A 26061-nucleotide genomic window follows, 5' to 3' on the forward strand; every position below is an offset into this window, starting at 1 on the left:
AATTAAAAACAAAAATTGAGTGACTCTTAGCCGCTGACAATACTAGTGATAAGTGCCCCAGAAAGAACATTGCTTCTGAGCAAGATTTACCAATCACAGAATTTGTTCAGTGGTCTTTTGATTTTACAATTAAAATGTTAGACTTGTTATTTACAAACATCTATAGCAGATATGCATTTTACTCTGTAAACACACATTTTTTTTTTTACTGGCACATTATTTTATTTTCTTAAATCAAGTTACATCTGGTAGTAGGTCCCTATCTTACTGCTTCAAGTTCTTCATTAACATCAATGTTTTAGGAGCTCAAGCTTTTGAAGAACAAAATCTTGGAAGAGCTTTTCTTTGGGAAAAATCAACTTTCCCTCTTATATTACAAAACTCCAGTGGAGCAGGGGAATATATTTTAATATAAGTTCATTGCACGAACAGAATAGCTGCTTCAAACTTGAGAAAGAGGAAACATCGTAAGTTCCAAACACAAATTAATATTTCAATAAATTACCCTACCCCCTCCTTTATTACATGTATTGCTTCAGAAACAAACAGGTTATGTTAGTTGAATTCAGAAATGCTCTATCCCATAGCCACCACATCCTTTTTTTCTATGAAAGAAATGTTTTATGTTATAAATGTTAAATGTTACAAAGTATCTTAGGTACTTCTAGGTCCCTAAATACACGGCTACTGTCTTACACCAGACCAGACAATGTCCTACATGCATTTTGAAGTCAGGAGTAGCTGTTGATCATCGCATGGACTTATCACAGATGTCCATGGCAGGAAAACAGAGGTAGTGGGGAGGTGAACTGAGAATTCTAGTCCAATTCCCATACCCTTTATTAGGCTGCCACCTAAATACCTTATGATTCAGCAATGCACACAACTGCCTCATACACAGCTGGCAATTCTTACTTTGCTTTACATTTCCCACTAAGTATTCTTCGGTGAAATGTTGCATAGTGAACATTAGAATCGACTAGTACATTCAAATCACAGTTTGACACCTCATTCTTTCTGAGCCTCAGTTTCCTTATCCAGAAACGATGGGTAAGATCCGCTGTGAAAGTTTGTTGCTGTGAAGACTAAAGGTGATGATGTATGTGACCCCACAGTGACTGAGAAATCTGGGGATTCTCTGTTATTATAATAAACTTATATTCAACCATTTTCCTTCCCTACCTCTCACCCCAAAAATCCAGTTCCCAAAGCTCAGGCAAGTCATGTAGATTTTACAGAATATTTCCTATGAAGACTAAGAAGAATATTACGGGAAGACTTTAAGTTCTGTGTTTTGCATTCTACCCCGCTGACACTGAGTTATCCTGAACTGAATTCAAAATCTGTGAAGTCCCCTGGCTCTGATGTTTTGACTGTAACTTTTCGCTATGTCTGTTCTTTTATTATGACCCTTATGCAGTTTTGCTGCCTGATATACACCTTGGCTGTGATGAAAATGTATCATTCCTTCTGTGGAATCTCTTCTGGATGGGTTAGAGATACAATTTCCACTCTACTGATAATTTGAAAAAGACAAAAATCCCCTCCAGCTGGCTTCATTATTGTTGTATCTTCATTTCAGTAGTTCATTTAAAAGCAGCTTAAGAGTTACTGAAATTCATTTATGGAATATTTTCATGGAGAAGGAAATGGCAACCCACTCCAGTGTTCTTGCCTGGAGAATCCCAGGGACGGGGGTGCCTAGTGGGCTGCCGTCTATGGGGTCGCACAGAGTCAGACACGACTGAAGTGAGTTAGCTTTCTGCTTCCATTGGAATTACTGGTCTAGTTGGCATTTTCCAGAAAAGCAATGTTGTCTATATCCTGCAGATAGACCAGGAGTCCTCTTAGGGCATAGACTATGCCGATTGTCTCATCCCTCTAGGTGATTTGTGCTTTTACTCAGCCTGCTGGAAATATCTTGGCCAACAGCATTCAAAGATAGATCACTTATTTAAAATTCTTCAGAGCATGAATAAGAGGTCCATCAGTGTGATTATGTCCCAAAAATGCATTTGGCAGGGAAGGAGAGGAGGTTTGGAAAATAATGAGGAGAATAGTCTGGTAACTGTGGGGAGAATAATTAATACTAGCTGCGTTCTGCCAGTGTCAAGCATTCTGATAAGTCATCTGGATACTTTTTTCGTATCTATTTACACAGTGGTCCTGTCATGTACCATCTAGCACAACTGTGCAGGACTGAAAATCAGAAAGATTAGGTAACTTGACTAAATTTGCACAGCTGATAGGAGAGTTGTGAGTCAGACTTGGTTTGTGTTTCACTAAAATATGCTATCACCGAGAATATTAAATATTCATAAAATTCCTTAGATGTGCGCAATCTACTTGATGTCCCTAAGATTTGAGGAAGTTTTTCTATTAAAACAGAAACTCGGCTATAAGTGGATTCATATGTTGACCAAGCAAAGGTTTTCCTTAGCCATCTCCATTTTCATTCTCTGTTCAGATACTTCCCATTTTTCTCATCCCAGCTCCAGTGATACTTCTTCAATACAGTTCTCCCCAGTTCTCTCTGAAAGAGAGCATTTCCTCTTCATTTGAATTCCCAAGACAGTCTATCTTTTCTTCCTGTTACATACAGCCAATTTTACCCTTATTTGATAAAACGCACATACACACACACTCACATGCACACATACACACAAATACACATATCCTCTCTCTAAGACAAAGTGATCTTAAGGGAAGAATCTGCGTTGGATCAGATTTTTATCTTCCACATCATCCAAATTTGTACATAAAAATAGAACATAAATATAGTTATTTACTGAGCCCCTACCATATGGCAGTGATTATTTAAGGCTTTGGATATTGCATCTCATTTCATCTCATAGCAATCCTATAAGGTAGGCCTTAAGGTAAACCATTTTCTAGATAAGGCAGCCAAGTTTCAATCTAAGTAACTTCACCAGAGTCACACTGGTAGGTGGCAGGGCGGAATTCAGACCCAGGTTTTGTAGTCTGAGGCTCATTTTCTTTCTGTGTTTGTAACCTCCCTGTATGTTTTCTGACTGTATAAATAAATGTTAGATGACTGAGTAGATGCATTAGGAAAAAGACTACAGTTGCTACAAATATTTTTTTACTTATTACCATTTCTATAAAAGGATTCTAGTTAGCACAGAATTGCTTATTATGTGCTAAACCGTAACTGGAATCTTCTTAATATTGAATATATTTGCATAACTCAAGACATTTGAGATTTTGACAAATTAAATAGCAAATATGGCAATACCCATTAAGCCACTTTGTTAGTCGTAACCAATTATTCATAATGCTGAATTGCCACTCTTCAAATGACTTGTTAGTACCTGTGCATCGTACAGAAATAAAAGTTACTCCTTATTAAGCAAAAATTAGTCTGATAAAAAAAAAATTAGTCCAATAGCAGGAAAATATATATTTCCTATTTCTGTTTTTTGAGAATATCTAGATCTTTGGGACTGAATTGACCAAGACCCAGTACAAATCTCTAGCAGTCCCCTGGAGCAAAAGAAAATAATTTGAAAATATAGGAAAATATAAATAAGAAATCAAAGTTGCCTATGATTCCATCACTCAGAGAAAGCAATATGAACATTTTAGTGACTTTTTGAAACTTACATATAGGCATACAGATATACCTCTCACAGAATTGGCCTCATACTACACATAGATTTAAAGCTTTTTATCTCTCAGCTTATATGATAAACAATTTTAATGTCATTTAAAAGTATTTAGAAAATGTGCAATATTAAGAGAAAATAAAAATGTATGTAGATGTATTTCCCAGACATGATATTCAGCAAATTCCCTGACAAAATTTTTTCTCAATATCTATAATATAAAAAATATATGTATTTTTAAATTACTTTATATATATGTATATATATACTATTTTGGGTGTTAGTCCTAAAAGGTCTTCTAGGTCTTCATAGAACCTTTCAATTTCAGCTTCTTCAGCATTACTGGTTGGGGCATAGACTTGGGTAACTGTGATATTGAATGGTTTGCCTTGGAAACGAACAGATACCATTCTGTCATTTTTGAGACTGCATCCAAGTACTGCATTTCGGACTCTTTTGTTGACCATGATGGCTACTCCATTTCTTCTAAGGGATTCCTGCCCTCAGTATTAGATATAATGGTCATCTGAGTTAAATTCACCGATTCCAGTCCATTTTAGTTCACTGATTCCTAGAACGTTGATGTTCCCTCTTGCCATCTCCTGTTTGACCACTTCCAATTTGCCCTGATTCATGGACCTGACATTCCAGGTTCCTATGCAATATTGCTCTTTACAACATCAGACCTTGCTTCTATCACCAGTCACATCCACAGCTGGGTATTGTTTTTGCTTTGGCTCCATCCCTTCATTCTTTCTGGAGTCATTTCTCCACTAATCTGCAGTAGCATATTGGGCACCTACTGACCTGGGGAGTTCCTCCTTCAGTATCCTATCATTTTGCCTTTTCATACTGTTCTCAAGGCAAGAATATTGGTTTGCCATTCCCTTCTCCAGTGGACCATATTCTGTCAGACCTCTCCACCATGACCCACCTGCCTTGGGTGGCCCCACGGGCATGGCTTAGTTTCATTGAGTTAGACAAGGCTGTGGTCCTAGTGTGATTAGATTGGCTAGTTTTCTGTGAGTATGGTTTCAGTGTGTCTGCCCTCTGATGCCCTCTTGCAACACCTACTGTCTTACTTGGGTTTCTCTTACCTTGGACGAGGGGTATCTCTTCACGGCTGTTCCAGCAAAGCACAGCCTCTGCTCCTTACCTTGGATGAGGGGTATCTCCTCACTGCCGCCCCTCCTGACCTTTACGTGGAATAGCTCCTCTAGGCCCTCCTGCACTCACACAGCCACCACTCCTTGGACATGGGGTCGCTCCTCCTGGCCGCCGCCCCTGACCTCGGACGTGAGGTTGCTCCTCCTGGCCACGCTATGTGCACCGTCACAACTGCCCGCTCCAAAATCACTGCAGATGCGACTGCAGCCATGAAATTAAAAGACGCTTACTCCTTGGAAGGAAAGTTATGACCAACCTAGAGAGCATATTCAAAAGCAGAGACATTACTTTGCCAACTAAGGTCCGTCTAGTCAAGGCTATGGTTTTTCCAGTAGTCATGTATGGATGTGAGAGTTGGACTGTGAAGAAGGCTGAACACTGAAGAATTGATGCTTTTGAACTGCGGTGTTGGAGAAGACTCTTGAGAGTCCCTTGGACTGCAAGGAGATCCAACCAGTCCATTCTGAAGGAGATCAGCCCTGGGTGTTCTTTGGAAGGAATGATGCTCAAGCTGAAACTCCAGTACTTTGGCCACCTCATGCGAAGAGTCAACTCATTGGAAAAGACTCTGATGCTGGGAGGGATTGGGGGCAGGAGGAGAAGGGGATGACAGAGGATGAGATGGCTGGATGGCATCACTGACTTGATGGACGTGAGTCTGAGTGAACTCCGGGAGTTGGTGATGGACAGGGAGGCCTGGCGTGCTGTGATTCATGGGGTTGCAAAGAATCGGACACGACTGAGCGACTGAACTGACTGATACACTATTTTAATCTGCTTTTTTATTTAATAACATATTGTGAATATCTTTGTCACCATGTCTGCTTCCATGCAATATTTTTAATACCTACATGTCTATTCAATACTGATGAACATATATGTTTTTTCCAGTGTTTTGATTTTACAGACTTTGTGACAGTGACATTCTATGTATACCTATCATCCTCAATTTTGTATGACAGATTCTTGGAAGTGGGATTTCTGGGCCATAGTTCAGCAGTTTATACCATCATCACTGATGTATAAAGATCTTTGCAGCTATTAGAGGAAAGGTTGACAGTGCTATGTCTTGAAAGGATGTCTACTATACAATATAAACTGTTTAAATAAAAACAATTGCATAACTATATATATAATATAATCTGTTATAGATAAACATTTTTATTTAGATATTTTATTAATTATTTATTTATTTAAATATATATCTGCAGCTCATGTGAAGATTTGAGTACAGATATGAATTTGGGCATAGGTATAGATATACAGCGTTAAGCACTAGGAATACAAAAATAAATCAAGAACATTTGTTGATTTAAAAGAATGCAGCAAACCAAAAGGAGAGTCAGCGTAAACAAGTAAATTACACCACAGTGTAAATGTGCATGCTCCAAGACAGAGCGCTGGCAACACAGGGAACTGGCAAGGCAAAGGGCCAGCTGGCTGCCAGGCAAAATAGTGATGCTTAGTTAAATTTGAATTCAAATGCTGGATTTCAACCGTGATAAACAATGAAGAGCTTTCCGTATAAATATGTCCCATGCATATTAGCATATTTATATTAAAAACTATTCATTGTTGACCTGAAATTCAAATTTAACTGAGCATTCCATTTTGTTTGCTAACCGTGGCAATCCTAAGCATAGCCAGAAACATGGTTTTGCTGTCGTAAGAGGAAATCATCTCTCATGAATGAATGTACATCCACAGAAGTGACTACAGATGGGTGTATACACTGGGTAACTGACTGTCCTGACTCCTATTTAAATACCTGTGCCAATCATGACATTTACTAAGGGTGAGTCAGGCACTATGCTAAGTGTTACTAAAGCCTCATTTCTTCTAATACTCATCAGGCCCTAAGAGGCAGGCACCATTCCTGATCACAGGGGAAGAAACTGAGGCACAGAGGTAAACAAATTTCCCAAGATCATGTGGCTTCTACGTGATGGAGCTGGAACTTGAATCTAATCAGACACACAGCTTGCTCTCTTTGTTCTAGTCTTGGCTGCCTTTCAAACAGGAGCTATAATTGCCAAGATGACCAAGAAATATAATTAGATACTTGAGGGAAAGCATACGCTAGACAAGTTTTTAAAATAAAACATGATGGTTACAGGAACTTCCCTGGCAACCTGGTGGTTAAGACTCCATATTCCAGTGCAAGCAGTGTGGGTTGAATCCCTGGTCAGGGAACTAAGATCCCACCTGCCACAGGGTGTGGTCAAAAGAATTAAAATTAGTTAACAATTAATTAGAAAATTAGAGATACCAAGGGAACATTTCATGCAAAGATGGGCTCGATAAAGGACAGAAATGGTATGGACCTAACAGAAGCAGAAGATATTAAGAAGAGGTGGCAAGAATACATGGAAGAACTGTACAAAAAAGATCTTCATGACCCAGATAATCATGATGATGTGATCACTCATCTAGAGCCAGACATCTTGGAATGTGATGTCAAGTGGGCCTTAGAAAGCATCACTACAAACAAAGCTAGTGGAGGTGATGGCATTCCAGTTGAGCTGTTTCAAATCCTGAAAGATGATGCTGTGAAAGTGCTGCACTCAATATGCCAGCAAATGTGGAAAACTCAACAGTGGCCATAGGACTGGAAAAGGTCAGTTTTCATTCCAATTCCAAAGAAAGGCAATGCCAAAGAATGGTCAAACTACTGCACAATTGCACTCATCTCACATGCTAGTAAAGTAATGCTCAAAATTCTCCAAGCCAGGCTTCAGCAGAACGTGAACCGTGAGCTCCCTGATGTTCAAGCTGGTTTTAAAAAAGGCAGAGGAACCAGAGATCAAATTGCCAACATCCGCTGGATCATGGAAAAAGCAAGAGAGGTCCAGAAAAACATCTATTTCTGCTTTATTGACTATGCCAAAGCCTTTGACTGTGTGGATCACAAGAAACTGTGGAAAATTCTTCAAGAGATGGGAATACGAGACCACCTGACCTGCCTCTTGAGAAATCTGTATGGAGGTCAGGAAGCAACAGTTAGAACTGGACATGGAACAACAGACTGGTTCCAAATAGGAAAAGGAGTACATCAAGGCTGTATATTGTCACCCTGCTTATTTAACTTCTATGCAGAGTACATTATGAGAAACGCTGGACTGGAAGAAACACAAGTTGGAATCAAGATTTCTGGGAGAAATATCAATAACCTCAGATATGCAGATGACACCACCCTTATGGCAGAAAGTGAAGAGGAACTCAAAAGCCTCTTGAGGAAAGTGAAAGAGGAGAATGAAAAAGTTGGCTTAAAGCTCAACATCCAGAAAACGAAGATCATGGCATCCGGTCCCATCACTTCATGGGAAATAGATGGGGAAACAGTGGAAGTGGTGTCAGACTTTATTTTTTTGGGCTCCAAAATCACTGCAGATGGTGACTGCAGCCTTGAAATTAAAAGACTCTTACTCCTTGGAAGAAAAGTTATGACCAACCTAGATAGCATATTCAAAAGCAGAGACATTACTTTGCCGACTAAGGTCCATCTAGTCACGGCTATGGTTTTTCCAGTGGTCATCTGTGGATGTGAGAGTTGGACTGTGAAGAAGGCTGAGCGCCGAAGAATTGATGCTTTTGAACTGTGGTGTTGGAGAAGACTCTTGAGAGTCCCTTGGACTGCAAGGAGATCCAACCAGTCCATTCTGAAGAGATCAACCCTGGGATTTCTTTGGAAGGAATGATGCAAAAGCTGAAATTCCAGTACTTTGGCCACCTCGTGCAAAGAGTTGATTCATTGGAAAAGACTCTGATGCTGGGAGGGATTGGGGGCAGGAGGAGAAGGGGACGACAGAGGATGAGATGGCTGGATGGCATCACGGACTTGATGGACATGAGTCTGAGTGAACTCCAGGAGATGGTGATGGACAGGGAAGCCTGGCGTGCTACGATTCATGGGGTCGCAAAGAGTTGAACATGACTGAGCAACTGAACTGAACAATTAATTAAAAAGCAAAAGCAAAAGTTGTGGTTCAAACCCAGTCATTGCAGCCTGGCGACCTGGGTTCAAAGCCCATCCATGTCATTAACCAGTCAGCGCTGTGAGGAGAGGCAAGATACTACCAAGTCCCACAGATAATAGTATCACAGATGTTTTAGGATTAATGGGTAGATTACATAATCCATGATATATAAGTCATATATAATATAGTGCCTGCCGCATAGTGAGTTTCCAAGATATTTGTAAGTAGTTGTTATTGTTATTACTACTTAAAATACTCAAAGTATAAAACTAAGTGGCAATGATAAATAATATACTATATGGGAGTTTAGAAGAGAGAAAAAGTTGCATTCAGGTGTACTTGAGAAGCTTTATGGGGAAAATAGGATTGAGACCCTTCTAGAAAAGAGAAACAAGTTATACATACATCCACAGAAACTTCCTAAAATATGTGGTTGGAAGAAAGAACCAATAAATGTAAATTTAACTTGGATGTGGGACCATCAGCTCAAGATAATGTCTGACTTCAGGCTGTCTTTTCATCCAACTTTAGCAGTGGTGCAGTCCTCTCAAAAGAGAGCAAGGCGAGGCTGCAGCAATCTTTTGTTCTTAGGGATGTCTTATCCTTCCTTCCTGGCTACCAGGCAATCTTCATAACCTGCTGGCAGGAATAGACCCAAAAGACTAAATGGTAACAGCCTCATGACATAGAGGAAAATGTACCATTTCCTCAAGGATGGAAAAGAAATCCATTTAAGGGATTTAGTTAATACCATTTCATCCTTCCTGTTGATAAGTAGAGACTTTATTTGAACATAATCTTTCCTTCGTGGGACCTGCTCTCATCCTTCACCTGAGCTTTCATTCAGTTAAAGGCACAAGGGGTTTTCTCCCCTATAGAGTCTGTATGGGTAATGTAAAGTCGACATGCAGACATATATAGTTGAATTAACATTATCACATTCTGCTTGAGAAGATACGATTTGACTAAACATATTCAGAAATTCATATGTAGGTGTGAATTTTCAAATGCAAGACCTTAACCGATTTAGAAACCTTGAGTTTCAGTGTTACAGATGCAAATCATCTCGGAGCCTCTGAGAAAAGAAAATTAGCATTGTAGAGTTTTTCTTTTGTAATTATGTATTATGTAATTTTTGTATTATGTCTTAATACCGTGATAAACAGAGAGAAACCCTAAGGAGATATTAAGCTTTGAACCTTATTTGGGGGTGGTGGGGGGTGATGTTCCCTATATTTTTCTTTTCTTTTTTTTAAAAATTACTGGAGTTCAGTTGCTTCACAATGCTGTGTTAGTTTCTGCTGCACAGTGAAGTGAATCAGCTGTATGTATACATATATCCCCTTCCTCCTGGACCTCCCCCACATCCCCACCTCACCCCTCTAGTCATCACAGAGCACAGAGCTAAGCCTCCTGTCCTTTATAGCAGATTCCCACTGGGAATCTAGAAAAATGGTACAGATGAACCTATTTGCAGGGTAGGAATAGAGATGCAGATATATTATGGACACACCGAGGCGAAGTGGAAGATGGGACAAACTGGGAGATTAGGACTGACATATATATTCTCCCCATATTTTTCTCTTGTTCAGACTTGTTGTGTCCAAATTGTTCCTCCAAAGGCAGGGTTTTGCTCTCTTTGCACCATCTTCAAATAGTACTGGCTGAGAATATGGAGAGGTGGGCAGTTACTCCACAGGCCAAACCTTGGAATATCAGCAGGATGCCCAGCTCACCTCGGACAGCTGTGCCCCACCTACGGCTCTGCCGAAAGGGCAAACACAGAAGGACCAGGTGGCTCATCCCCCAGCCAGACCTGAATGTCTCAGCCAGACTTGAGAGTCTATACTTGAGCCAAAGGAGGGCTTTCCAGAAGTTAACCAGTGACCAGTAATGCGGTTTGCTCAAAAAAGTGAAGTAGGTCTCTCTCAGGAATTGTTCACTGAAAAGCAGGCCAAATTGAGCGATTCTCAAAGGAGAAGCTAAGAGTTAACAATGGAAGGAAGGCGAGAGTCCAGCGTGATTCATGTGCCGTTGTTCAGTTGGTAAGCTGTGTCCCGCTCTGCAGCGCCATGGACTGCAGCACACCAGGCTTCCCCGTCCTGCCCTGTCTCCTGGAGTTTGCTCAGACTCACGTCCATTGAGTCGGCGATGCCATCCCACCATCTCATTCTCTGTTGTACCCCCTTCTCTTCCTGCCTCCAGTCTTTTCCAGCTTCAGAGTCTTTTTCTAATGAATCAGCTCTTCACATCAGAGGGCCAAAATGTTGGAGCTTCAGCTTCATCATCAGTCCTTCCAGTGACTAATCAGAGTCATGTGTAAGTTGATGTTATTAGGAAGCAGGCACCAGGAGCAAACAGAAACTCTGAGGTAGGGTGTATCTCATTTATAGAATATTGGTTAACAACAGTGGTGAGTAGAGAGAAGAAAGAAGTAGCACAGAAAGAAAAGCTGTCATCTCGACAGGAAAGATCAGGCTCATTGGTTCTCACCATTCCTGATCTTTCCAGTTCAGCTTTTTCTGAGTAACCATGCATATATGTCCTGAAGAAGTTCAAATAAGTCTTTGTTCCTTCCAAACAGAACATTTGCTCAGTGACCAGCAGGAACATTTTGTCCTATTCACTAATCTATGTATATCTAGTACCTCTCTCTGGTATACCGTGGGCATTTAGTAAATATTTATGAAATGAATGAAAGAATATACAAATAAACAGTCAAAATAATTAAACTCACTTAACTGCATTTGGTACCCACTAATCTCATGACTTCCCATTGCCTATGAATATTAGAATTGTGCTCAAGGCCTGCCTATCTTTTCAAGTCCGTCTCCTACTCAGGCCTTTAACAAATTCCCTAAATGTGGCTTGTTTTCAGATTCCTCTTTAATTTTGCACATGCTGTGTGTCACCACTTTCTAAAAAGCCCTCTTCCACCCAGCCAAGCCCTTCACCTGAGTCCTACTTTCCACCGTGTTTTCTTTTGCATCTTAACTCCAGCCTCTCTCCCAAGGGGTAGGAGAATAAGGTGTTTGCACCTCCCACTTTCCACGACCGTATATGTAATTTTATACTCCAACAAAATATTTGCCTATGTTATTAACTATTTTATGAATATTAACTTTAATGGCTAAGCGTGTGGCTGTATCTTATGTCCTATATCTTTATCTCTTTGTTGGACATTTTGGTCATCTCCTTTTGTTCTGGTCTGCTCTTATAATGAACCACAAAGACTCTCTGTAGAAACCTTTGTTCAATTGTTTTGTCTTCTTAAGATTGCACACTAGAGGTAGAATTGCTGAACCAAAGAGTAGGATTACTTCTTAAAACTCCAGAAATAGATTGCCAAGTTGCTTTCTTGAAATGTTTTAAGGGGGCTTTATACTTCATAACACCAGCAATATGAATGTCTATTTCACCGTACCACAACTAAATTATGATTTATTGATTTGAAAATCTTTTATTATTTTAAACAAGCAGGGGGAGAGTATCATTTAATTTGTATTGCTTTTATTCCTTCTGAGGTTAGACATTTATATGTGTGTGTCTATCTGTCATTTTTACTTCCTCTTTTATGATTGGGCACTAGCAACATCTATTGAAAGTTTGTGTTTTTTTTTCTTATTCAGTTGTAGGAACATCTTTAAAATATTGATAAACAGATTTGAGTAGATCTTTCCCAGCTTGTTGCTTGCTTATCAGTTTTTTTATTTAGTGGTTTTATATTTTTGTGTAGTCAAATCTCATGTCTTTTGTGTGATTTCTTCTATTTATTGTATGATTAAAATTTTTTCCATCAAAATGCTATATAATTATTAATCTACTTTTTTTCTATAGATTGGCATTTTGTCCCATGAGTTCATTTAAAAAATTTTTAGAAATCTTTAAAAGTAGGTTTATAAAAAATAAACGCATTTAAATACTATGTTAAAAAAAAAGTGAAAGTGAAAATGTTAGTCACTCAGTTGTGTCTGACTGTTTGTAACCCCACAGACTATAGCCTGCCAGGTTCCTCTGTCCATGGAATTTTCCAGGCAAGAATACTGGAGTGGGTTGCCATTTCCTTTTCCAGGGAATCTTCCAGGGGTCAAACTTGGTTCTCCTGCATTGCAGGTAGATTCTTTCCCATCTGAGCCACCAGGAAACCTTCCTCTAACAAGTCAAGTCTGCATCTCAAGGACCTTGGTCTGGACATACTGATCTTGTGTCTTAGATGATACTTGTTTTACATCTTTTGGAATGCCACAAAAGCACTATTGTAGCTGGACAACATTTACCCAATACCACAGTACTGTGATTCTGGTGCTATTTAGAAATATGCCTCTTAATAGTCACCATTGTCAAGGTCAACAACTTTGTACATCTTAATCCAATAAAACCCTCATGAACCATTTATAAGCCACTGTCATAAAAGGGGCCAATTTTGCTGAAACCCAAACATTCTGTCGAGGAAAATAAAGCACTTAATAATTCAAAACTTTAAAAATGACTTTAAATGGCCTGCCATTTCCCTCCTTGATAAGCAAACATAGTAAAATATAACTGAGAGTGATGTTTTTATGGAGAAAATGGGGACTCAATCCTAATTTCTATTTTTGAACAGTAAATATTTATAGATTTTGGTACCTAGACTATTGTTTATAACAGTGAAAATTACTTGTGGCCCAACAATATGCTCTGGCACCACAGCTGGGAGCGACACAGGAAAGTAAATCATTATGAAAGCGCAGGCGTGAATTCAGGCTTAGAGATGGAGCTGATACCTTGTTAGGGGCAATGAAAATAATTGAGAAGTTCAGAAAAACTGAGCATCGCCCTCAAGTGGCTCAGATACAGGGTCAAGTACCTTTACAGTCAAGAGCAAAAGTGACCTGTAGAAGGCACTATTATGCAGTTTCTTTTCTGATACTGAAACCACTGGTTGGTACTTGCTTCCACATTGCGTTAGAGTGGGAGGAGCATTCTCTGAGGCTTTGCTTCTCTGTGAGCCCGAGTGCCTGAAGGTAATAAGACAACTCGGCCACTATTTGGTGAGCCCGCAGTGAGTGCCAGGCCGAGCTCAGCTTACAGCCCTTCTTCCTCTGCTCCTCACAGCCCCCCTCAGGCTGAGATTGCTGTGCTACTTTATAGATGAGGATGCTGAGGCTCGGAGGAGTGAGGAACAGCAGAAACTCACCCGGGTAGAATTTGGAGAACCAGGATCCACACCAGCTCTGTTTCTGTACACTCACCACACTGCTTCATAATAACTATTTCTGGTATTATGTTATACCAGAATTATATTACCAGAATTATATATAATTATATATTATAAATATATATATTATGTAACCAGAGTATAACCTGAATTATATATATAATATAATACATATTATTTATTAATTATAATATGTTATAGGTTACAACTTTGCCAGGATAAAGAGAATGTTCTTCAGTATCGTTAAAATGAGGAAGTTCTACGTTTTGGAAAACTTAAGTGGATATGGTGCAAATAGGCTTCCACTCCAAGGGCCGGAATGGAAGAAGTCCTTGGGGGCCCAATCTGATGATGCTTAGAATTAGGGGGATGAATGGATTCTTACAAATCACCTAGACCAATCCATTCTCCAGTTATCTCTATGCCAGACTTTAACGTGCTGATAATACCTTTGCCAAATTGCAAACAATTTTCTGCTTAAAGTTCAGTGTAAGACAAGTCAGCCTCTTCCTTAATTCTTATCATTATAACGTCAAATTCACGTGTTGAGCCTCATAGTTTACTTTTCTGTTTTATCTCCTAATTATGTTTGCTGCTGCTGCTGTTAAGTCGCTTCAGTCATGTCCGACTCTGTGCGACCCCAGAGACCGCAGCCCACAAGACTCCCCCCATCCCTGAGATTCTCCAGGCAAGAACACTGGAGTGGGTTGCCATTTCCTTCTCCACTAATTATGTTTAGGCTTCCCCAAATTCTGCCTTTACAGTCTAATTAGCCCAGGCCTGAAATTCAATCTCTTAATGCTTCTTTTGACTGTGTGGATCACAATAAACTGTGGAAAATTCTGAGAGAGATGGGAATACCAGACTACCTGACCTGCCTCTTGAGAAATCTGTATGCAGGTCAGGAAGCAACACTGAGAACTGGACATGGAACAACAGACTGGTTTCAAATAGGAAAAGGAATTATGTCAAGGCTATATATTGTCACTTCTATGCAGAGTACATCATGAGAAACGCTGGGCTGGAAGAAACACAAGCTGGAATCAAGATTGCCGGGAGAAATATCAATAACCTCAGATATGCAGATGACACCACCCTTATGGCAGAAAGTAAAGAGGAACTCAAAAGCCTCTTGATGAAAGTGAAAGAGGAGAGTGAAAAAGTTGGCTTAAAGCTCAACATTCAGAAAACGAAGATCATGGCATCCGGTCCCATCACTTCATGGGAAATAGATGGGGAAACAGTGGAAACAGTGTCAGATTTTATTTTGGGGGGGCTCCAAAATCACTTCAGATGGTGACTGCAGCCCTGAAATTAAAAGACTCTTACTCCTTGGAAGAAAAGTTATGATCAACCTAGATAGCATATTCAAAAGCAGAGACATTACTTTGCCGACTAAGGTCCGTCTAGTCAAGGCTATGGTTTTTCCTGTGGTCATGTATGGATGTGAGAGTTGGACTGTGAAGAAGGCTGAGCGCCGAAGAATTGATGCTTTTGAACTGTGGTGTTGGAAAAGACTCCTGAGAGTCCTTGGACTGCAAGGAGATCCAACCAGTCCATTCTGGAGGAGATCAGCCCTGGGATTTCTTTGGAAGGAATGATGCTAAAGCTGAAACTCCAGTCCTTTGGCCACCTCATGAGAAGAGTTGACTCATTGGAAAAGACTCTGATGCTGGGAGGGATTGGGGGCAGGAGGAGAAGGGGATGATAGAGGATGAGATGACTGGATGGCATCACTGACTCGATGGACGTGAGTCTGAGTGAACTCTGGGAGTTGGTGATGGACAGGGAGGCCTGGCGTGCTGCTATTCATGGGGTCTCAAAGAGTCGGACACAACTGAGTGACTGAACGGAACTGAACTGATCCAAATCCTTGGCTCAAAAAACAATGTACTATATGTAAAGAAGAGTATGTAATGTCCTTTATTTAAAGAAGAAAATATATTTTAAGATTTGAAAAGCTTTTTCTCCAAGTTATGGCAGGCAATATTCTAGATGTTAGGACTCCAAGCCCTCAGCCATCCACCTGCCATTATTAATGTAGTTTGGGTATATGTACTGCTAATGGCTGAGCTTGTAAAGAATTCACCTGCAGTGGCAGGAGACACAGGAGACGCGGATTTGATCCCCAGGGTTGGGAAGATCCCCTGGAGGAGGAAAATGGCAACTCACTCCAGTATTCTTGTCTGAAAAATTCCATGGACAGAGGAGCCTGGCGAGCTACAGTCCAAAGTGTCTCAGAGTCAGACACGACTGAGCTGCTAAGCCTGCAAGCATGCCTGCTAATGTAGGGCATGGGTCTGGATATTTCTTGCCCACTTTGGGCAGCCAGGGAAGGCTATAGCAGGATAAGGAGTGGAAAATCTGAATGGCCTACAGATTTATCCATACCAATCTATATGACAGAGATATTTATTATCAAAGTTATATAAATATTTAACCCAAATCTTTCCTCCTGCAATTTTAGGCTCTTCCCTTTTAGCTCTAGTTCAGGAAGAGAGAATTAAAAGCACTAATCACATTTTCTGGTACAGCTCTATTCCTTTTCCCTGACAGTGCTTCATTCATACCTTCTTACACTCAGGAAAGTTATGGGGAAACAAAAATCAATGAGATTTGGTGCTGATCTTCAGTGAGCTAATAGTTTAGAGAAGGAAAGAGCTCAGTGCCCCAAATATGACAGTGTAATGAGGTGAGAACTCTGCCCGAGATTGTCTGAGGGATTGGAGAGCAGTGCATTTAATCGAGACATGGAAAACTTGATTAAATGAATCACTCTTCCTGTAACTCTAAGAGAAGTGAGTCATATTCCTTTGACCTTGTATCTTCTGCTGCAACACAGATGAGCATTAAGAATCATCATCACTGTCATTATCCTCATTGTTTTTACCTTGTCTCTAGCACAGGCCTGGGAGTTAGGGTGAGACAAGTAAAAGGTACTGATCAAGTGCAAAATAAGGAGACGCTCAAAGATGCAGTAATTAAGATAATAATATTTTAATACAATATTTCAGAGAATAAAAGTAATGCAAAAGAATCCATAGGGAACAAAATTTTAAAGATCAGCGTGGTATTAGTCTCAGGTGGCTATGGGATTACATAAAGGTCCAAGCATTTGTCTTTTATCCTTGAGCCGCGTAGTCTAGTTGAGGTGTTCTGAAAGGGACAATAATACCAAAGCTACCTGTTTAATTTTCACTCGTTTGATTGCCAGCAAAAGATGTAACTTAACCTTCAGTAAGAAAATACGGTGGGAGGTGATAGTTGATTTTCTCTATACAGCCAATGGCACATGAAATATACAGAGAAATTCAGTAGCATGAGCCCAATAGTCCCCTTAAAGAATGAACCCAAACTGTTACTTTGGGTTTAAGAAACTACTAGATACTTTTGCGACAAAATTTTGTAAAGTTTTGCTCTGGTGCTCTGTAATAGATAGACACAGCTATGGCTGCCCTCTCTCTACATGCCTGCATCTTTCCCTTCTGCTACCAGTTTACAGTTGCTTTTTCTCCCCCTTTATTCACATTCCACAGAATCCAATTGGCCTTGACTTTTCTCATAGTTGCAGAGTTGGGGATCCAACCCTGGTCCAAGAAGTTTGGCTAGGGAGGGGAGTAAGCTGGGTTGGAGTCATGTGGGGCAAATGGGCAAGGGTGATTACAGGCAGGGTTGTTACTGTTCAGTTGCTAAGTTGTATCCAATTCTTTGAAACCCCATAACTGCAGCACACCAGGCTTCCCTGTCCTTCACTGTCTCCCAGAATTTGCTCAACTCATGTCCATTGAGTCAGTGATGCCATCTAACCATCTCATCTTCTGCCACCCCTTCTCCTCCTGCCCTCAGTCTTTCCCAGCATCAGGGTCTTTTCCAGTGAGTCAGCTCTTCACATCAGGTAACCAAAGTATTGGAGCTTCAGCATCAGTCCTTACAATGAATATTCAGGGTTGATTTCCTTTTGGATTGACTGATTTGGTCTCCTTGCAGCCCAAGGAACTCTCAAGAGTCTTCTTCTGCACCACAATTCGAAACCATCAATTCTTCAGTGCTCAGCCTTCTTTATGGTCCAGCTCTCACGTCCCTAGGTGACTACTGGAAGGTGGTTTTCCTTAAAATAAGGTTGAGTGAAGCACCTCCCTCACTGTGGATGAGCACCTCCCTCACTGTGGATGAGCACCTCCCTCACTATGGATGAGCAATTAAAACTGCCCCCAGAAAGCAGAACAAATAGCAAGTGCTAATGGTGTCCAGAGAAAAGAAAGATCACCACGGGCCGGGGTGTACTAATTATATGCTATAAGAGCCTGCAATTATAAACCCATAGATATGCAAATAAATGCTGATGGCTCAGCACTGGAGAGTACAAAGCCATTTATCCACGGCCCCTGATAAGTGGACAGCAAGATAAATGATTTGTTTATAAATTCTCTTAGAGATTACACTAATGTCTCTAACTGCATTTCCCCCCCTTCTGGGGACATCAGCAGAATGAAGAGAGGCAGTAGGTACCTTGGATTGCATTTCCGTATTCATTACCTTCTGACCTAGGAGGTTTGCAATGGGATGAAGAGGCCCTTTCAGTTGTGTCTGGCTGATTCATACTGCCCAGAGTCATTTCCCCGTGGCACTTCTTTCCTGCATATATTGGAAGTGACGGTGACATCTGTTCCTGCCACCTAGATCCCAGTGTCAGCTCATAAATTGGCGTTTCTTGTCTGTCTGGCAGAGAGGTCATAGAGAATATAACTGTAGGGAACTAGCAGGAATGCTCACTGCCGGCATTAAGCCTTGTGAAGCTCAGAGCTGTGAAGCCTTTGAGGTGCCCCGGCTTCTGAGGCGAGTCTCACAGGAAGTGAGGGCAGGCGTTGCTATGGCCAGACTTGCACATACATGACGCCGTCCCTCTGAGAGCTGATGAGCTGTGCATACCAAGTACTTACAGCTGTCAGTTTCTGACAACGTTGGAGTTTCTGTCGTTCTCTATTACCTGTAATTAATGATGATCTGAAAATCTGAAACCTAGTTAGGCGATTCAGAATAATTTAGGGCTTCTTGAAAGAGTTGGAAGTCTTTTTCTCATTGAGTCTTTTCTCTCAACGGAGAATGGTTTTTTAACCGTTCTCCATCCATTCATTTAAAGAGCCATTCCGTATGCTCAAGATGGTAACTTGCATAGAAGGATATTGGTGGATATTTTACTATGGCTTATGTAGTCCATAACACATGATGGAATCCTAGAACTGTAATAAAGCCAGCAGACAGAAATCTTCAAATGTGAACCGCATTTTTATGTCATCTGAAAGGAGATTCTCTCCGATATTTTTAATTTAGTTACTTGGTTGCAAGAGGACATGTCAGTATTTTAAGACGTCTTTGTCAAGTCTGTTGAGGGTTTTTGTTATGTTTGGGGGGTTTTTTTGTGGTGGTTTTTTCATCTACCTGTCTTCTGAGGAATCAAGACTTCGTGCAATCAAGAAAAGAAAAGAAACTGGGTTTAATATGTCTACTCTTTATCCCAACCCAGGGACTGAACCCAGGTCTTCTCCATTGCAGGCAAATTCTTTACTGTCTGAGCCACCATGGGCTTCCCATTCTTTATCCAGTGACTGTACAAAATAATATTTTAAAAAATAGAAAAGGAATGAAAGCTGGTCTACAGGTAAAAATGAGCCTGCAACATCAGTAGGTGTATCTCTTTTAACTGACTTTGATAAAACTTTGAATCAAGAGTAGTTAAGCTTAAGGAATCAATTCACTATGAAACAATTCTGGAAGTGACTTTCTAAAATCTAAGACACTTAAGGCTGTCCCAAATGCCAAATCTTCTAAATATGTGATCTGTGAAATAATATTATGTTCCTGAAATGGTTCCCAAAAATATAGGGAAAAGAATCATGAGTTCAGTACTGAACAATGTATTGGGCCTCATGTTTTTGGTCTTAATTTTATTATAGAGGTCAGATAGTAAAATATTTTCTATTACTTAGTTGAGTACAATACAGGTAGGATTTTTTTTCTTAAGGTATATATGTATTAAACAGGTTTAATTCTCATAATTTGTCTCCAAATGTAGTGTTACTGAGGTTAAAAATGAAAAAACTAGAAGTAAATTGGTAACATCATTTTCTTGGTCTATGGAGACAATATTAGACTGAGAAAATTGAATAAGCTCTCTAGGCAGGAAGAAAGTACAATGTTACTGAAATGACATCACCATGAAAATGTTTTATGGCCTGAAAAAATTCATTGATTCCTTTTTTCTTAGGCCCTGTGCTTGCAGTTTAGATTAGCTACCATTTTATGTATATATTTTTTTTAAATAAAGATGCAATGAGTTCTGTAAACAACCATGGGTTCTAAATTATATAGTAAGAAAATAGCATTCTTTAAGTTTTTCTGTGTATAAAGAAAGTGTTATTTGGACTGCTGACAGAATTAAATGTATTAGCACCTTATGGTAGGTCCTATTTATAGTTATTTCTTTGTATTAGATAATCAGCTTTTATTTTGTATATTTGTTAATGGCTTCCCTGGTGGCTCAATGGTAAAGAATCCACCTGCCAGTGCAGGAGATGTGGGTTTGATCCCTGGATCAGGAAGATCCCCTGGAGAAGAAATGGCAACACACTCCAGTGTTCCTGCTGGGAAACCCCATGGACAGAGGGGCCTAGCAGGCTGCAGTCCATGGGGTCGCAAAGAGTCAGACATGATTTAGCAACTAAACAAGAAACAAATATCCGTTAATATTAGGTACTATTTATATAACAAAAAATTGTTGTTGTTCAGTTGCTCTGCTGCTGCTGCTAAGTCACTTCAGTCGTGTCCAACTCTGTGCGACCCCATAGACGGCAGCCCACCAGGCTCCTCTGTCCCTGGGATTCTCCAGGCAAGAACACTGGAGTGGGTTGCCATTTCCTTCTCTAATGCATGAAAGTGAAAAGGGAAAGTGAAGTCGCTCAGTCATGCCCAACTCTTAGCGACCCCATGGACTACAGCATGCCAGGCTTTCCTCTCCTTCACCATCTCCCGAAGCTTGCTTAAACTCATGTCCATCGAGCCGGTGATGCCATCCAACCATCTTGTCCTCTGTCATCCCCCTCTTCTTCTGCCTTCAATTCTTTCCCAGCATCAGGGTCTTTTCCAATGAGTCAGCTCTTTGTATCAGGTGGCCAAAGTATTCAAGCTTCAGCATCAGTCCTTCCGATGAATATTCAGGACTGATTTCTTTTAGGATGGACTGGTTTGATCTCCTTGCAGTCCAAGGAACTCTCAAGAGTCTTGTCCAACACCACAGTTTGAAAGCATCTATTCTCAGTACTTAGCATTCTTTATGGTCCAAATAGCATAAACAAGATATCAATTGTTTATTTTTACACACAAAAGTATCCAGAAATAGGTAGTCCAGAGGTGGTATACTATCACTCTACATCACCAGTGACAGAAGCTCTACCAATATGCTCTACTCTCTGAATTGTTTACCTTCATCCTCAAGGCTGCTTCATGGTCCAAGAAGACTGCTGAAGCTCCAGCAACTGTATCTGGATTCCAGGTCAGCAGAGGGAGGAAGAGGGAGAGAGTAAAACTGCAGGGGTCTCAGCTAACTCAGCTTTCCTTTAAGCAGCCATCTCACAAATCCCAGAGCCACATCTACCTACAAAACAGAAATAAAAATCTTTATTACCAGAAAAGTGACCAATGAAAGTTTTGATTTCCATTAATGAGAAAAAATGGGTTAAAAAATAAGTAAAATGAATGGGAAGCAATCCAGCCATCTCTGCCACAGTAGCACTGTTTCAGGGTGGAAAAATTGAAGAATAAAAGCAGGTCCTCTTGTGATAACCTACCCAGAATAATTCCCATAGAGTTCATACCTGTCTCTTCATTTCTTATTTAATTCATATTTATGCAGCCTATTTAATACAACACTTTTCCCAAGCTGAATTTTTGTGCAGACAGCACATTTTAGGTACAAATCAGACTGTGATCTCCAAGGTGACTTTGTCTAATCAGAATCATGCATCTTTCTGTCTCTAAAACCATAGGAAATATATGTTAATCTTCATAAAGCTGATTATGTCAACAAAGCAAAACCAACTCTCTGTGCCCAAATCATGAACAATATTCAATCTGACTGTTTTAAGAGATGTATTTCAATGGCTAACTGAAAGTGCGTTTTCTTTTACATAACTTCCCACTGTGTGAATTACGTGTGTGTGCGTGCTTAGTTTCTGTCAACTCTTTGCCACCCTGTGGACTGGTAGCCCACCAGGCTCCTCTGTCCATGGGATTCTCCAGGGAAGAATACTGGAGTGGGTTGCAATTCCGCCTCTAGGAAGTCCACCGGACCCCGTGATTGAACCTGCATGTTCTGTCTCCTGCACTGGCCAGCAGATTCTTTACTACTGAGTCACCTAGGAAGCCCATGAATTACTTATATAAACTGATGAAAAAAAAAACCTTGATTCACATTGTTGTATGTCAGAAGCCAACACAATATTATAAAGCAATTATCTCCAATTAAAAATAAATTTTTAAAAAAAGTATCAGTGAATTATCTATAAAAACTGATAAAAATACTTTTAAATTTTTATTTTTAATTGGAAGATAATTGCTTTACAATATTGTGTTGGCTTATGCCATAAAAAAGTGTGAATCAGCCATAAGTATACATATGTCCCTCCCCTTGAACTTCCCCCTAACTCCATTCCACCCTCTAGATTGTTCCAGAGTACCATGTTGAGCTCCCTTTGTTATTCAGCAACTTCCTATTAGCTATATATTTTATATATGGTCAATGCCAAAGAATGCTTGAACTACCCCACAGTTGCACTCATCTCACACGCTAGCAAAGTAATGCTCAAAGCAAAGTAAGCCTCCAAGGTAGGCTTCAACAGTACATGAACCCTGAACTTAAAGTAAATGTTCAAGCTGGCTTCAGAAAAGGCAGAGGAACCAGAGATCAAATTGCCAGCATCCACTGGATCATCGAAAAAGCAAGAGAGTTCTAGAAATACATCTATTTCTGCTTTATTGACTATGCCAAAGCCTTTGACTGTGTGGATCACAATAAACTGTGGAAAATTCTGAAAGAGATGGGAATACCAGAACACCTGACCTGCCCCTTGAGAAACCTATATGCAGGTCAGGAAGCAACAGTTAGAACTGGACATGGAACAATAGACTGGTTTCAAATAGGAAAAGGAGTACGTCAAGGCTGTATTTTGTCACCCTGCTTGTTTAACTTATATGCGGGGTACTTCATAAGAAATGCTGGGCTGGAGGAAGCACAAGCTGGAATCAAGATTGCTGGGAGAAATATCAATAACCTCAGATATGCAGATGACACCATCCTTATGGCAGAAAGTGAAGAGGAACTAAACAGCCTCTTGAAGAAAGTGAAAGAGGAGAGTGACTAAGTTGGCTTAAAGCTCAACATTTAGAAAACTAAGATCATGGTGTCTGGTCCCATCACTTCATGGCAAATAGATGGGAAAACAGTGAAAACAGAAAGAGATTTTTTTGGGGGGAGGGGGGGTGCTCCAAAATCACTGCAGATGGTGATTGCAGCCATGAAATTAAAAGACACTTGCTCCTTGGAAGAAAAGTTATGACCAACCTAGATAGCATATTCAAAAGTGGAGACATTCCTTTGCCAACAAAGGTCTGTCTAGTCAAAGCTATGGTTTTTCCAGTGGTCATGTATGGATGTGAGAGTTGGACTATAAGGAAAGCTGAGCATTGAAGTATTGATGGTTTTGAACTGTGGTGTTGGAGAAGACTCTTGAGAGTCTCTTGGACTGCAAGGAGATCCAACCTGTCCATCCTAAAGGACATCAGTCCTGAATCTTCATTGGAAGTACTGATGCTAAAGCTGTAACTCCAGTACTTTGGCCACCTGATGCAAAGAACTGACTCATTTGTAAAGACCCTGATGCTAGCAAAGATTGAAGGTGAGAGGAGAAGGGGATGACAGACGATGAGATGGCTGGATGGCGTCACCAACTCAGTGGACATGAGTTGAGTGAACTCCGGGAGTTGGTGATGGACAGGGAGGCCTGGCGTGCTGCAGTCCATGGGGTCGCGGGGTCGGAGATGACTGAGCGACTGGGCTGAACTTATATACACTAGTGTATGAGTTTCAATGCTACTCTCTCAATTTGTCTCACCCTCTCCTTCCCTCGCTGTGTCCAACGTTTGTTCTCTATGTCGGTGTCTCTATTCCTGCCCTGCAAATAGCTTCATCAGTACTGTTTTACTAGCAGCACTGTCTACAATAGCTGGGACATGGAAGCAATCTAGATGCCCATCATCAGATGAATGGATAAAGAGGTGTGGTACATATATACAGTGGAATATTACTTAGCCATAAAAAGGAATGCATTTGAGTCCGTTCTAGTGAGGTGGATGAACCTAGAGCCTGTTGTACAGAGTGAATAAGTCAGAAAGAGAAAAGTATCATATTAAAAAAAAAAAGAACAGTTTTTAAGGATCATTTGCAGTTGCCTCTTTTAAGTGCTGTATTTACCAGTATAAATTATATATATGTTTAAATTGATAAACAGAAATTTATGAACTTACTGGATTTTTCTTAAAACAGAGCAGTTGTCTTATTGAAGGATAGATTCCCTAATAAGTCTGGCTCTTTTATTTAAAAAACTTTTAATTCTTCTTGTAAATGTTACAGCCGCTGGGATAGAACAAGCCAACTCCACTGTAAAGTACTTCATTTTCCCACTGAGGTCGTTATTCCATAGGACAGATAGGCCTCTGGAGTCCTCCTCAGCCCCTCTACTGTGTTACACAAAATAAACACGCCAAGGAACCTCCTTCTGTGTCATGGAAAGCTTTGTGTTGAAAAAGAATCCAGACTCCAGGTCTCTAGACATTATGTCTACTCTGACATCCCATGATTGGCCACAGCAATATTATGTTAGGTAGTTCATTTGTAATGCTTGGTTTACCCTCTTTTCTTCCCCGTTCTCCATTCTCTGTCCGCACTGACTTAGCGCCTGTTACACGGGAGGAGCCACACTGAGGGCTGGAGCTACAGAAGCGCAGACTGTGCCGTCACTGAGCTCACCTCCTCTGCCTCTGCTCGGGCTCGTGACCACCACTTGCTGCCTCCAGTGTCTTGTGACCCCAGGAGGTGCAATTTGCCCCCACTGAGTGTGACTCTGGACATGGCCCAGTTTCCTGACTTGCTCCTTACCTTCCCAGCTAAGGCTACACTTTCTGGGTCCATGACCCTGACTGCTCATAGACCTTTCATTTCAATACCCATCTTTTCATTCTTACATAATGGAAAGATATTGAAAGTACTTTCAGACCATGCGCTTAAAAAATGGAGAAGAGAGTTGTGAAACTTTCTTTTTTAATATGGATCTTTGACCAGAAACCATAGAAAATTTTATCTGATCGTAATATGCATGTTTGTCAATAACAGATATAAAAATGTTGCTATTTTAGGTAATGTTTCAGTATCCCTAGATGAATTCACTTAATAGAAATGTTACTAAAATCTTCCTTGTGGAAAACTCTCTGAAGTCAACTCTAGGGGACAGGGAGCACACTATGAATAAATATATGGAGGAACCTATTAGATTCTTAGGTAAAGCCAACCACCCCCCACAAATCACCAAGCAAAAGTTTCGCAGTATAAATATAGGAAGTTGTATTCATGTATTCATTCATACATGCGGTCAACGCATTATGTGCCACACTGTACTGTAAGTGGTTAAAAAAAATGTCTCTCTGCTCATACAATTTATGGTGTAGTGAGAGTGATAATAAAAAAATTAAAGAAAATATTAAAAAGGTTATTTTATGCTGAGAAAAGATTATCATAAAATATGAATAGGTGCTCTGAAAAATTTCAAGGTGTCCTGGCCAGTGTGGCCAGAGAAAGTCTATGTGAAGTTCACAGTTAAGATAAGATTCCAGTGTAAGAAGGAGCCATGTCAGAGATTCCCAAATTTTGGCCTTTCAGACAGGCTTATCTAAAAAGATACGGTGTTTAAAGGTTGATTATGACTCTGTTGGGATTCCCAGGAGAAAGAATCTGCCTGCCAATGCAGGAAACATGGGTTCAGTCTCT

General features: G+C 40.3%; 1 protein-coding gene across 10 annotated transcripts in view; it reads left to right on the forward strand.

Moving 5' to 3' along the window:
* DLG2 (discs large MAGUK scaffold protein 2) overlaps positions 1–26061 on the forward strand; it is a 2361423-nt gene that overhangs the window by 1759120 nt on the left and 576242 nt on the right. The window lies entirely within an intron of this gene.

Source organism: Ovis canadensis, chromosome 21 (genome assembly GCF_042477335.2).
Source record: "Ovis canadensis isolate MfBH-ARS-UI-01 breed Bighorn chromosome 21, ARS-UI_OviCan_v2, whole genome shotgun sequence".
Lineage (NCBI taxonomy): Eukaryota > Metazoa > Chordata > Mammalia > Artiodactyla > Bovidae > Ovis > Ovis canadensis.